The following is a 14723-nucleotide window of genomic DNA, read 5'->3' as shown; positions in this document are numbered from 1 at the left end:
TTTGTTAAGAAATTTTGATGTTTGCATGATTAATTAAGTGAAAAGGACTAAATCATAAAAAATTTAAAAGTGGAGTTCTATTAGTTGAAGGAGTCAAATAGCTATGAAATCTTAAAATAAGGGACTTGATTGGTAAATAGACCAGTTAAAGTGATAGTGGGTGTTTATGGACATTGTTTTGATGAAATTATTATAATTTTCAAAGGTTAAAATAGTAGTTTGATAAATAAAATTAAATAACTTAATGAATCAAATTCATATTCTTCCCCATTTCATCTTTCCACTGAAAATCACCATAGAAATTGAGCTTCAGCATTTGGTTAGCTTTCCACCTTGCATGTAAGTGTCCCCGAGCCCTATTTTTAATGTTCGTTGTAGCTTAATCTAGCTAGCTCAAGGGTAAATTTCTAAAACTGTTAAAGGTTGAGGGTTATGCCATGAGTGTTCTTGAATGGTTTTTGATGTTAAATTATAGATTATGAATCTTGGTTGAAAAATGAAACAGTTTTGTAAAGCGATTTTTGATGAATTTTTGCAAATTAGGGACTAAATTGTTAAAGGTAAAAATTTTAGGGTTTTAATATGAAATAATGATAAACATGGGTTTTTTCAAGGTCCCTTTCATATTTTTTAACATGGAATGTGATTAAAATGGTTAGATTTTAAGTTATAAGCTTAAGGACTAAATTGTAAAAAATTTTAAAAATTAGGGGCAAAATGGTAATTTTACATAAATATGAAATGTGGATTAAATTGAATACTATAAGTATTAAATTAATTAAAATTATTTATTTAAATCAAGATAAGACCCTTACAGAACTAGATCGAGGCAAAACAAAAGCTTCAGAATAGCTTGATTTAACTTCTACGCCCTAGTCGTTGAGGTAAGTTCGTATGAACGTTTATCGTGTTTATATTATTTAAATTGGATGTTATATGTAATTTATAATGTAAATGGATCGATATATAAACATCTCAATGCTATGATGAGTTGACGAATATTGAGTCTCGATTGAACCTTAGGAATTCTTAGGATACAAATGACATGTCATTAGAGATTCTTAGAATATCATAGTCATTCATCAGCATCATTCAAAATCAAAACCTCAGGCTACATCTGTAGCGAGTGTGGATAGTGTCGGGAACAAAAAGCTTGAATGTCAGTAATGTAATAGACGACACTTTGGTGAATGCAGATTGAAAGACGGGTCGTGTTTTAAATGTGGTTCCTACGATCATTTTCTCAGAGATTACTTAGAAAGTCTGATAAAGAAAAGGCTCAGAATACTCATTCGAGTAATACAGCTACGAAAGGGAGACTAGCCCGGAACACTGGAAATACAGGTAACAGTCGAAGTGGAATGAAAGATTCTGCTGCTAGATCTGAGGCACGAGCACCAGCTAGGGCTTATGCGATTCATGCTCATATGTATGCACAACTTTAGTGTCGGATAAGAAAATACCTTTTAAGTCTACTGAATTTGTGGTTAAAGTAACAAACCCTCTAAGTTAGTATGTATTAGTTGATAAAGTCTGTAAAAACTATTCTTTGATGATTCAGGGTTACAACTTTTTAGCTAATTTGATGTTATTACCCTTTGATGAGTTTGATGTGATTCTAGGTATGGACTGGTTAGCTCTACGTGATGTTGTTGTGAATTGTAGATGAAAGCATATCGTGTTAAAATGTTAGAATGGTGAAAGGATCCAAATGGAATCGAATTGACTGGATGGTACATCTAATGTTATCTCAGCTATGACGGCACAAAAATATGTTAGAAAGGGCTGTGAAACGTATCTTATTTACATATTTGATTCTAGGGTTTTAGAATTGAAATTAGAATCGATTTCAATTGTTTGTGAGTTCGCAGATGTATTGAGTTTGCTATTAAATTAATGCCATGAACATCTCCGATGTCGATAGCTCCATGTAGAATGGCACCTACCGAATTAAAAGAGTTGAAAGCACAGTTGCAAGAGTTGACAAATAGGGCTTTTCTCGACGTAGCTTTTCTCCTTAGGGTGCTCCTGTGTTGTTTGTCAAGAAAAAGAACGGGTCAATGCGATTGTGTATCGACTACCAACAACTTAACAAAGTTCTGATCAAGAACAAATATCCTTTGCCACGTATTGATGATTTGTTTGATCAGCTGAAAGGTGCGACATCATTTTCAAAGATCGACCTTCATTCTGGGTATTCTCAATTACGGGTTAAAGACTCGAATGTGCCAAAGACAACTTTCAAAACTAGGTATGGACATTATGAATTTCTTGTTACGCCATTTTGTTTGACTAATGCACTTGCTATGTTTATAGACTTGATGAACAGAATATTCAGACTGTATTTAGACAGATTTGTTGTTGTATTAATTAATGACATTCTGGTCTATTCATTAGATGAGATAAAGCATGCCCAACATTTGAAAATTATTTTGCAGACTTTTCACGAAAAAAAAGTTGTTCACTAAGTTTAGTAAATGTGAGTTCTGGCTCCAAGAAGTTGGATTTTTGGGACACATAGTGTCGGCAGCCGATATTCGAGTTGATCAGAGTAAAATCTCAGCTATAGTGGACTGGAAACCTCCAAGAAATGTATCAGAAGTCTTTTAGGACTAGCCAGATATTATAGAAGATTTGTCAAGGGATTTTCAATGATTGCTACGTTGTTGACAAAATTGCTACAAAAAGATGTCAACTTCGAATGGTCTAAGAATTGTTAGGAAAGTTTTAGCTAGTTTAAAGCGTTGTTAACCGAGGCACTTGTGTTGGTTCAACCAGAATTCGGTAAAGAATTTTTTATTCTTAGTGATGCTTCATTAAATGGTTTAAGCTATGTTTTGATGCAATAAAGCAAAGTGATAACGTATGCTTCGCGATAGTTGAAACCGCATGAAAAGAATTACCCGACTCATGATTTAGAACTTACAGCTATTATGTTTGCTTTAAATATTTAGCGACACCATTTGTACAGAGAAAATTTTTCATATTTTCACAGATCACAAAAGCCTGAAGTATTTGATGTCACAAAAATATTTGAATTTGAGACATCGTAGATGGCTTGAGTTACTAAAAGATTATGATTTGATCATTGATTATCATCTGAGAAAGACTAATGTTGTTGCTAGTGCTTTGAGTAGAAAATCTCTATTTTCTTTGCTAGTTTTAAACACATAGTTGATCTTGATTGGTGATGGTTCAATTTTAGCTGAATTAAAGGCTACACAGACATTTTTGCAAAAAAATTAGTGAAGCTTAGAAAAGTGAGTAAAAATTGATTGCTAAACGGAACAGATTATGTCGACATCTAATTTATATTTTCATGTTGGTTTAGACGATAGTTTGTACTTCAAAAATAGAATTTGTGTTTCGAGAAACCCTGATCTCATTTAGATGATTTTACAGGAAGCTCATAGTAGTACCTAATTGACACATCCTAGTAGCAATAAAATGTACGGTGATTTGAAACAGATGTACTGGTGGCCAGACATGAAACGAGAGATTTCAGAGTTCGTATTAAAATGCTTAATCTGTCAGCAAGCTAAAGCCAAACATTAGGTACCTTCTGGTTTATCACAACCTATGATGATTTCAGAGTGGAAGTGGGAACGTGTCACGATGGATTTTGTATCGGGATTGCCTCTATCTTCGAGAAAGAAAGATGTTGTATAGGTTATTGTAGATTGTTTGACAAAATCCTCACATTTCATTCTTGTGCGTACGGATTTTTCACTTGAGAAGCTAGCAGAATTGTATATTTTCGAGATTGTTAGTGTAACACCCCAAACCCGGCCTAGGAGTTATGGCCAAATCCGGCGGTGTCACATTGAGGTGCTTAGTGTAAACTTGTTGTCGTTGAAATCTTTAAAAACAATTAATCATTTTGTTATTAAACGGTGATTCCAAAATGGGTTGATCATTTCCAAGCGTGCATCATTAAAAGCTAATCACTTTTAAAACGTTATAAATTTTCCCAAATCTCATTTACTGCGGAAGTTTTTTTTTTGGAAATTTTGTGAAAACGTGGTGTCTTTGAAAACAGTTACCTTTTGAAAACCCGTCTTTTTCTACAACTAGCAGTTTATATCAAACTAAATAAATAAAAAAATCTATTTTAAATTTTATAACTTTAAATAGGCCTTTTTACATAAAAATACCCAAATTTAGTTACTTATAAATCAAAGGCTAAAAACGAAAGCTAATGTGGTTGTGTAGCCATCATCGAGTCCCTCGTAGCACTGACCCGTCTACAACTGGGGATCACTTGTACAGTTAAACAGAGGGGTGAATTTATGAAAACTAAGTGTGTAATCCCCTAACAAGCAAACAGTCAATTAAATAGTAGATAAATGCATTTTGGGCTGAGCACATAAAGATATGATCCGAGTCGGTGTGGGCTAAGCCCTTTCCCGTAATAGTAAACGATTGGGCTTGAGCCCATCACAATGCCAGTAATCAGTAGGGCTTTTGCCCAATTTTAGTAATAGTATCAGTGGGGCCTTGGCCCATAACAGTAACAGATATCAGTCATGCAGTGAACAGTATTTAATATCATTAATCGATGTAGTAACAATACAAAATCATTTATCAGTGCAGATATGTAGTTAGAAATCCTACCCAATCAAGCCTTTACATACCACTTTGTCCCGCCAAACACACCATGTAAGGATAAAATTGACCCACCCAGCCAGACACACTAAGATTAGCATCGGTTGCGGCACTAAACAGTATTACAGCAAAACTGCCAGTAAAATAAACGACATATAGCCATTAGTAGGTCCACAGTCGTCTTGGGCGACCCGTGCAACCTTATCAGTACGGTACAATTCCTCCAAATATAACAACCCATCCCCATGCAATATATCGTGACATAATATCATACGTGTATGTAAAATGTCATGCTCAATCATAGTCATACATAACATAAGGCCATAACAGTCATTTCATCTTCTAGGGGTATAACAGTCATTTTATCCTATGGGGGTATTTTGGTTATTTTACCCTATAGGGGTATTTTGGTTATTTTACCCTATGAGGGTAACAATCATTTCATCTCCTAGGGGTATAGTCATTTTACCCTATGGGGTATTTCGATCATTTTACTCTATGGAGGTATTTCGATCATTTTACCCTATGGAGGTATTTCGGTCACTTTACCCTATGGGGGTATTTTGGTTATTTTACCTATTTTGGGGTCTCAATCAGATATCAACCTCTTAAAGGTCCACAGTCACCTCAAACGACTCAAGTAACCTAAATGGTCATAACAGTGTAAATTGGCCCAAGGCCCATTACTCGGCCCAAGTGGGCCCACACTCTACTGCGGCTCGTTTAGCCCAATTTTCGCCACGACTATGAGATCTACATAGCTCAGTCTAATATTTTCCACAAATCATGGATTTCATCCGTGTGGAGCCCACCAGCCTATTGAGCCCACACGGCCATTTCGGCCCAACGTGGTCCATTACAGCCTAAGCCCATGAAAATGCTCATGGCGGCCTCCACAATCTATTGCCCATGATTCGTGGGTTTGGATTACCACACGAGCGGTCACACGCTCGTGTGGTCTCAAACGTCGTATTTCCAGCTTTTCAGCTTTTGTCGTTCTATAGTTACAGTGGGGTGTTTACACACCTGATGCGATTTGCAGAATCCCTTCATTCTGAACACTCTTATTCCGAAAATCAATGATCATCGCACCCTTGGTTCTCAGGCAATGTGCCAATCAACCTCGACCACCACCTACACAAAAGTCACCATCTTTATATTAGACTCATACTTGACAAACAATCTCAATTGCACCCCACTTACCACTCAATACTGTTTCTCAAAAAGTAACAGATGACTCCTTATCATACCATAACCACTTACCAACAACGATAAAACAAATTGTAGATCAAAGATGTAGCGTACAAAGAATCGAGAATCAGGATTAATCTATCAGTATTTGGCCAATGGAGAGCACTTGAGAGAGAGGAAGAGAAAAACTGTGCACTCCCAATTGATCAACGAACCCTTGCTAAAGCCGAGAGCTATTCGGCAGAGCTTAAAAAAAGAAGAAGGGAGAATCTACTTTTTGAGAAAACCAAAAAGAAAAATGGTGAGGGAGGAGAGAAGCTATATTCGGCCAAGGTTGAAAGAAAAGGAACGAAACCCGAATTCTAACTCTCACCAAATCGGCAACAACCCCAAATCCCTCCTCCAATTCGGCTACACACTCTCCATCCACTTCCTATCCCTTAATTTTCTACTATTATCTCTCCACAAAAACAACCTCCCCAAATCCCAATATTCTCTCCTAAAATCTCTCCAAATATCCCTCCTCAATTCTCTCTATGACCAGTTCAAACCCCATTTAGCAGTATTTCAATCCAACTCTACCACCCACACAAATTAGGTAGCAAAATAAATACTCCCTTTTTGATGCGCCAACACTCAAACCTTAGACCCCATGTACACTCCACACGCCCCTTACCACTAGACCAACAACTCCTTTGTATCATATTTTAACCACAATAATTTAAGAACCTACTATCTAGATCCAAGGATTTTATTCACTTAGAATAAAAATTTTGCATAAGCCAAGGCTTGAACCCCTGACTTCTCAGACACTTCCAAACACTCCTAAATCACTTAACCATTGAAACAGACATTCATTTATGTCACTTCCTTGCACAACAAAATATTTATGTGCAGTCTCCTAAATGTCCCCTTGTTCAAAATCTATTTCTTCTGGGCCCAAAATTCGGGTGTTACAGTTAGACTGCATGGTGTGCCAATTTCAATTATCTCTGACAGGCATCCATGGTTTACATCTCGATTTTGGAGTAAGTTACATGATGTTCTGGGTCCTCGACTGCATTTTAGTACAACATTTCATCCGTAGACCGATGGCCAGTCTGAGTGAGTAATTCAAATACTGAAGATATGCTTCAATGTTGTGTTTAGAGTTCGAACGTAACTGGGAGAGATTACTACCATTGGTTGAATTTACATATAATAACAGTTATCAGACGAGCACTAAAATGGTGCCATACGAAGCTTTGTATGGTAAAAAATTTTAAACTCTATTATACTGGACTGAGGTGTGTGAGAAAAGGTTATTCGATCTTGATTTGATTTGAGAAATCGAAGAAAAAGCCAAACTAATACATGATAGTTTGAAAGCAGCTTTCGATCGTCAGAAATCTTATGCAGATTTGAAAAGGAAAGATATTGAATTCCAAGTCAGCGACAAAGTATTTCTAAAAGCATCGCATAGGAGGAAAGTTCTTCTATTTGGTCGAAAAGGAAAGCTTAGTCCATGATTTATCGGGCCGTATGAGATCATTGAAAGAGTTGGACCAGTAGCTTGCCGGTTGGCTTTGCCGTCAGAGTAAGAAAAGACTCATGATGTATTTCATGTATCGATGTTACGACGGTATCGATCAGATCTTTCACACGTGATTTCACTTGTAGATGTTGAGATTCAGCCCGATATGACGTATGGTAAAGAACCAATCAGAATTCTAACTCGAGAAGTTAAAGAATTGAGAAATAAAAGTATAGCTTTAGTAAAAGTTCTCTGGAAACAACAAGAAATAGAAGAAGCTACCTGGGAACCGGAAAAAGCTATGAAGGTGAAATACCCGAACCTATTTTCTGGTAAGATTTTCGGGGACAAAAATTCTTTTAGGTGGAGAGTTGTAACAACCCATTTTCAGTGATATCAGAAAAGTGGTTTCGAGACCACAAATCTAATGAGTAAATTATTATTTTATTTTTTTAATGTCTATAGGATATTATTAAGGTCGTACTAAAATTTTGTTAAGAAATTTTGATGTTTGCATGATTAATTAAATGAAAAGGACTAAATCGTAAAAAGTGTAAAAGTGAAGTTCTATTAGTTAAAGGAGTCAAATAGCTATGAAATCTTAAAATAAGGGACTTAATTTGTAAATAGAACAATTAAAGTGGTAGTGGATGTTTATGGACATGGTTTTAATGAAATTATTATAATTTTCAAAGGTTAAAATAGTAATTTGATAAATAAAATTAAAATAACTTAATGAATCAAACTCATCTTCTTCCCCATTTCACCTTTCCACCAAAAATTACCATAGACATTAAGCTTGAGTATTCGTTTAGCTTTCCACCTTGCACGTAAGTGTTCCCGAGCCACATTTTTAATGATTTTTATGTTTTTGAGTTCATTATAACTTAATCTAGCTAGCTCGAGGGTAAATTTGTAAAATTGTTAAAGGTTGAGGGTTATGCCATGAATTTTCTTGAATGGCTTTTGATGTTGAATTATGGATTATGAATCTTGGTTGAAAATTGAACAAGTTTTGTAAAGTGATTTAGATGAATTTTTGTAAATTAGGGACTAAATTGTTAAAGGTATAAATTTTAGGGTTTTAATGTGAAATGATGATAAATATGGGTTATTTCAAGGTCCCTTTCATATTTTTTAACATGGAATGGGATTAAAATGGTTAGATTTTAAGTTATAAGCTTAAGGACTAAATTATGAAAAGTTAAAATATTAAGGGCAAAATGGTAATTTTATATAAATATGAAATGTGGATTAAAGTGAATACTATAAGTATTAGATGGATTGAAATTGTCTGTTTAGATCAAGATAATACACGTATGGACCTAAATCGAGGCAAAGCAAAAGCTTTGGAATAGCTTGATTTAACTTCTATACCCTAGTCGTTGAGGTAAGTTCGTATAAATGTTTATCGTGTTTATGTTATTTAAATTGGATGTTGTTATGTTATTTATTATGTAAATGGATCGAGTCCCGATTGAACCTTAGGAATTCTTAGGATACAAATGACATGTCATTAGGGATTCTATGCTTCGGGTGCTGGTCTTAAATTTCCTACCGATGGCTGGGATCTTGTATTTTTTTGCGAATTCTCTACAGCTCATGTGAGCAGAATTGTGTAGCTTACATTCCGACCCACAGCTCATGTGAGTAGAGCCATTTCTCAGCTCGTGTATGCAATGATGTAAAGGAAAGGTTACGGTTATGTAAAGGCACACTTCTTGTGAGCTTTTCCTGAGTATCCAGTGAAATTCTAGATGGTTCAACGGGTGTGAAAAGGAAGTGAAATGGTAAGTGTTCAAATGGAATGTATCATGAACATATGAAAAGGAATGGTGATCTAAATGATGTGAATACATGTCTAAATTACTTTTTTATGGATTAATACATTTGAACCATGCACAAATGTACTAACTTGTGAAATTGATGATGTTGTATAGGCATTATGTCAAGATTATGGTTTTAGCTGGTATTACACTTATGCTATCTACATTATGCAAATGAAATGGTAAGTTGTGTTTAAGTTATACGAGCTTACTAAACATTAATTGCTTACATAGTTTCTTTCCTATGTTTTATAGATTATCAGAAGCTTGATCGGTTTGGAAACTCGTCGGAGATCTATCACACTATTCAGCATAAATATCAGTAGTTTTTTAATGTTTTGGCCAAGGTTATAATGGCATGTATAGGGTGAATTGTAATGGTATTTTGTTGAATGTTTAGTTGGTGATTTGGCATGAATAAGTTGTGTAAGTACACTTTGTTTCTACCATTTGATGCCTTGCTAGATTGTGTCATTTTGGCTATCTTATGATGCACGTTTTGAATGGCTCATATGGTATGTTTTGAATTGGTATGATTATGGTCAAGTTATGGCATGTTTTGGAAAGTATTGAAATAGAATTTTCATGTTTGAAACTTTGTAAAATTGATATGTTTAGGTAAGTGGTGATGAATGCACTTGAGGTGCCTTTGAATTGCATATTGGTTAGTTGAATTAGGATTCTTGAAATGGTAATTATATGTTTGTTTTGATACGGTTTTGGTGCCTTGAAAATGTGCACAAAAAATGCTTATGCATGAAATGATATTGGAAATGGCTTGATTTTAGGCAAGTTTGGGTCCATAGGGTCTGAGACACAAGCATGTAACTCAACCATGTGAGACACACGGCCTGGCGACACGGCCATGTGTCATCTAAGAGTTTTTTGTGTACAAGTCAGTAAGTTACACGGCCTAGCACACAGCCTAACACATGGGCATGTGGGGCAATTGAGAGAGTTACACAATCTAGCACACGGGCATGTGACACGGCCGTATGACCCTACTCAGAGAGTTACACGGGTGGGGACATGAGCATGTGTCTCAGCCGTGTGAGGCACATGACCGTGTGACTATTGTTTCCAAATTTTTGTGGCTTTTTCCTAGACTTTCCAAATGATTTCAAATTGGTCCCAAATCATTTCTAAGGTATTTTTTAGGGCCTCGAGGGCTCGAATTAGGGACGGTATGTATGTTTATGATTGATTTATGAATGATTTATGTTATTCAGCAATGTTATTTTTAAATGTTTTTTATTGTACGATAATGCTTGGTAACCCTAATTCGGTAACGGATACGAGTTATGGGTGTTACACTTACACTTAGAATTTAGAGTATGGGTTTAGGCTACTACTAAATTCCCAAAAAACGCATTGAATCATATCCCCAAGCAATTATTCCAAACACTCACCAATACGCTTCTGCCGAAATACCGAAAGCTCAAGCTATACTTTCCTAGCTCGTCGATGTTCTTAGCAAATCCAAAGCTTTAACACAATAAATTCACACAACAATAAATTCAAAAATTAGCCAAAGACTCACCACAAGCAATCAAAAACATAAGCCTAAACTAAGTTCTCATGTAACTGAAACCTTTAACATAGCAAACTTTAAATTCGAATATCTCGGTCTATACTTATTATTTTTGCTTAAAATAAATTATGTTCATCTATTTATTCACCCATGATTGATTCTCAACCTTCAAACTACACAAAACTATTCAATTCATGCTATCGAAATTTTTGACATGTTCATGGCAATTTTAACGAAAATTCATTAAAACTAGAGAATTCTTTAACAAAACTTCAAAGTAAGTTTAGAAACCTTCTAATGATGTTAAAACAAGTTGAAAAACATTTTGAAATCATATTTTTATTCAAAATCCCAAAATTCACCATTAACAAGCCAATTTTTGGCTTTTATTCAAAACATGCAATTTAATGACTAAAAACTTAGTTTTAAAAACTAATTAAAATTTATAACTATGTAGAAGTTTAATTATTACCTTAAGCAATAAAAAATAGAGCATTTTATTAAAACTTGAAAAACTCACAAGCTTGACAATAGAGAAATCAATGGTGATTTTGGGTGTTTTTCCTAGTAGTTAATGGACGTTTAAGGCTTGAATGTTGATGGAAATTAATTGAATTAAGTTTTGAAGAATAAAAAGTGAAAGAGAGGAGCTTTAGGAGAAAGGGACGGTTAAAGCATGAAGATGGAGAAGACATGAAAATAAAGCTATAAATGGGGTTTTCAGGTTGGATTTTAAAATTTAGTCTAATTTCCTCTTCAAAACTCTAATTTTTGACTCTTTTATAAATTAGTCCTATTTTCAAAACTCATTTTCAAAAATTGATTTAATTTTATAAAAACCATTGTAAAAAATATTACCAATAAACCATGTCGCAAAATTTTGAACACTCTAAGGCTAAAATCCCTAAAATACTCCTAAAACTCTTAAACCCTATTTTAGGGTGTTACAGTTTGACTCTATGAGTCAATTGGAGTGTTGGAGATCTGTGCATCCGATATGTGGTGATAGAGCCCACTTTTATGTTTCATAGCCTCAAATGTTAATTTATCTTTCAAATGTGATCTTATATATTATGATAATACGATGCGAGATGGATGCATAAACATGTGAATAATATGCTAAATGGGTTGATTTAAGTTTCATGAAAATGTTAGTATGTTCTCATGGGAATTGTATATGTAATTATGGTTTGGGTCATCTTCATTTAACTTGTGAATGCATGTGAATATATGAGCTAGACTTGTGAGTTATTAAAGCATGTGTACGTTGTTTAGTCTTGATGAATTATTGTTAAATGAATTATATATATAAGCGACTTGAGTGTAATTGTATGTAAGACTATATGCTAGTTTTACGATTTAAATAAGCGTGAATATGTTATTGTGACTTGGTTAGAATATGGTTGTGAATGTATTATAGCATGCTCTTGTTTAACCTTTGATTTTGTGTATACATTGTGGTTACTCCAACAGTCACTAGCTTGTTTAAGCTCACCCACTCCTTTTAAAACCATTGTAGATATTTAGCATTTGCAATGTGAGTGGTGTGGGGATACCAAGTAAGTGATCCGAGTTAGGCTTTAGTATTCGCATAAGTGTTATTAATATTATTTTTTGATGGTTAGACTTTGATTGATTATTATTGTGGTCCTTGTGATATTTTATGGGTTTAATTTTCTAACACTTTTGATGGATGTTATAATTATTTCATTGGTATTTTTTTGGTTTGAATATTTGCTATGTTGAAGTGCCATGAATTGTATGTATGGTCAATGGATGTTGAATAATGTGGTAGACTTGTTGCATGAACTTTTCCATAATTTTTTGATTACTTTCAACGCTTATTTTTTCTTAGAATTTATGATTATTGTTCTCATTATATCGTTTGTTTACTCGGATATATTTCCGATGATTGAATGGTTATTGTGGTTGTTTTGGTCATTACATGATAAGGTAAAAGTTTCATGTTGAGTAGTTATTATTTTGAATGGATTATATGTCTTAAACTGTTGAATTTTTATATGGTGATTTAAAAGCATTTTTAATTCTTGTTTTAAGTTCGATTAGTGAATGTTTAGCATGTTTAAATCATGATTGGAATATGTATGACTTATAATTATTACAAAATCTAAAATGGAAGATGTTTGCTTATTAACAAGACCATTTGTAATGCACATGATGTGTGACAGTAGTGTAGCATCCTGATACTCAGACTCGGTGACCGGGCCAGGTATGGGATGTTACAATCTATATGAATAAGCCATTAAATATAATGATTGAATCGTTAAAATATTAATAATATAAATAATTACGGAAGTATGTAAAATTAATTTAGTTTTTACACTGTGTAAGTGGATCTCTCCCCATATATATATTGACATAATGCAATACTTGTTCTTGAGAAGTTGTTCTCTGATCTAGTTCTATTGGTACAAAGGTGATCAAACTGATTATTCAAGACTAAGCCTAAAAGGTCTATGAAGTGGACTCATCCATCTCAGATCAAGTCTAAAAGACCCTTAGACCAATCTCTCTCCAATCTGATTTGGTCAACACTAAGAAGATCAATTATATTTTCAAGATCAAATTAGATCCTTAAATCAAAACTTTGTGAAGAAAAAAAAAGTCCTTTATATTCGAGAACATCAAGATATTGGAACCTAAGTTTGTTAAACTTTATTTTAATTGCCTCCAATTTTCCAAGTCATATTTCATTACAAAATTTGTGTTAACCAACTTTGGTATAATTGATGGGTTAATCTCTACCTTTCACCTCTTTTTTTTTTAAATTTCAAGTTGATCAAAGTCATCATTGGCAATCCAAATCTCAAGTATTTTTTCAACTCAAAACTGAAAAAAATAGAAATGTTTGTAACGTTATGTTACCAGTACTTATCATCATATTTATATATTGTAGATGTGATGGCAACTGGCATAATTTCTTTGAAGAATAAATGGTTGTTCTTGCAAAACTCATGGAACCCATTGCAACAAGTGTCAAACAATGTGATGATTAAACTTCTTTAATGATGACACAAATTGAAAGTTTAAGTAGAAACAATCAAACTCTAAGCAAAACCTAACATCAAGCTCTTCAAGTAGTCCATCCAAATTTTAGCAAGATTGCTGAAAAGTTACTTCAAAATGTTTTTTCCAATCAACTTATGAAGTTCATTAAGGAAGCTGTAACATTCCGTTTTTAGTGGTGGGAAAATGGTGATTTTGGAACCCTATTTTCAATTATCGAGTCCATAACTATTATTATTTTAATATTTAGAGGTTAGTATGAAGTTTAATTAAAGTTTGGTCATTTAATTTTGTCAGTCGGGTAGTTAATTAAGGTATAATGACTAAATTGTAAATGTGGTAATAGTTAATTATTATACATTTTAATTTGCTAAAGGACTAAAATAGTAATTAAATTAAGGTTTAAAATGAATATTAAGTCATTTAGAAGATAGTGGATGGTTAAGTGTGGCATTTGATAGTAAATAATGTTAAATTATAATATGCTTATATTTAAAAGAATAAAATATGTAATATCTATCATAAAATTAAAAAGAAAGAAAGCCATTTTCTTCTTTCATTCATTTTCTTGGCTGAATCTTTGAGAAAAAAAGTTAAGGGTTTGAGATTTCAAGCTTTGGTTCTTCAATTAGTAAATAATTTCAAGTACTTTTTTTGTCATTTTTTTGGTTTTTAGTTCCCGAGAGCTTTATTTAGCTAACTCACGTACTATTTTGCAAAAATATTAACGTTTTCAAAAGTTTCCATTGTTGAATACTTGATGAAAATGTTGTTATTTTGTTAGATTTTTAGCTTAGAAGTCAAAAATGACTAGTTTGTAAAGTTTATTTGTTAGTTTTTAAAATAGGGACTAAAGTGTAAACATTTCAAAATTGGTATGAAATTTTTATAAATATGGACAGCAGAGAACCTCAGAAGGATGTAATTGAGACCAGTTTCAAAATTGAGGCTCAAATTTGAAAGTTATGGTAATTTTGATTTTAAGGACTAAATTGAATAAAATGCAAAACTTTAGGGAGCTTTTGAAAAG

This window comes from Gossypium raimondii, chromosome 11 (assembly GCF_025698545.1).
Source record: "Gossypium raimondii isolate GPD5lz chromosome 11, ASM2569854v1, whole genome shotgun sequence".
NCBI classification, from domain to species: domain Eukaryota; kingdom Viridiplantae; phylum Streptophyta; class Magnoliopsida; order Malvales; family Malvaceae; genus Gossypium; species Gossypium raimondii.
The sequence above is the reverse complement of the archived record's forward strand: the minus strand, read 5'-3'. Positions refer to the sequence as shown.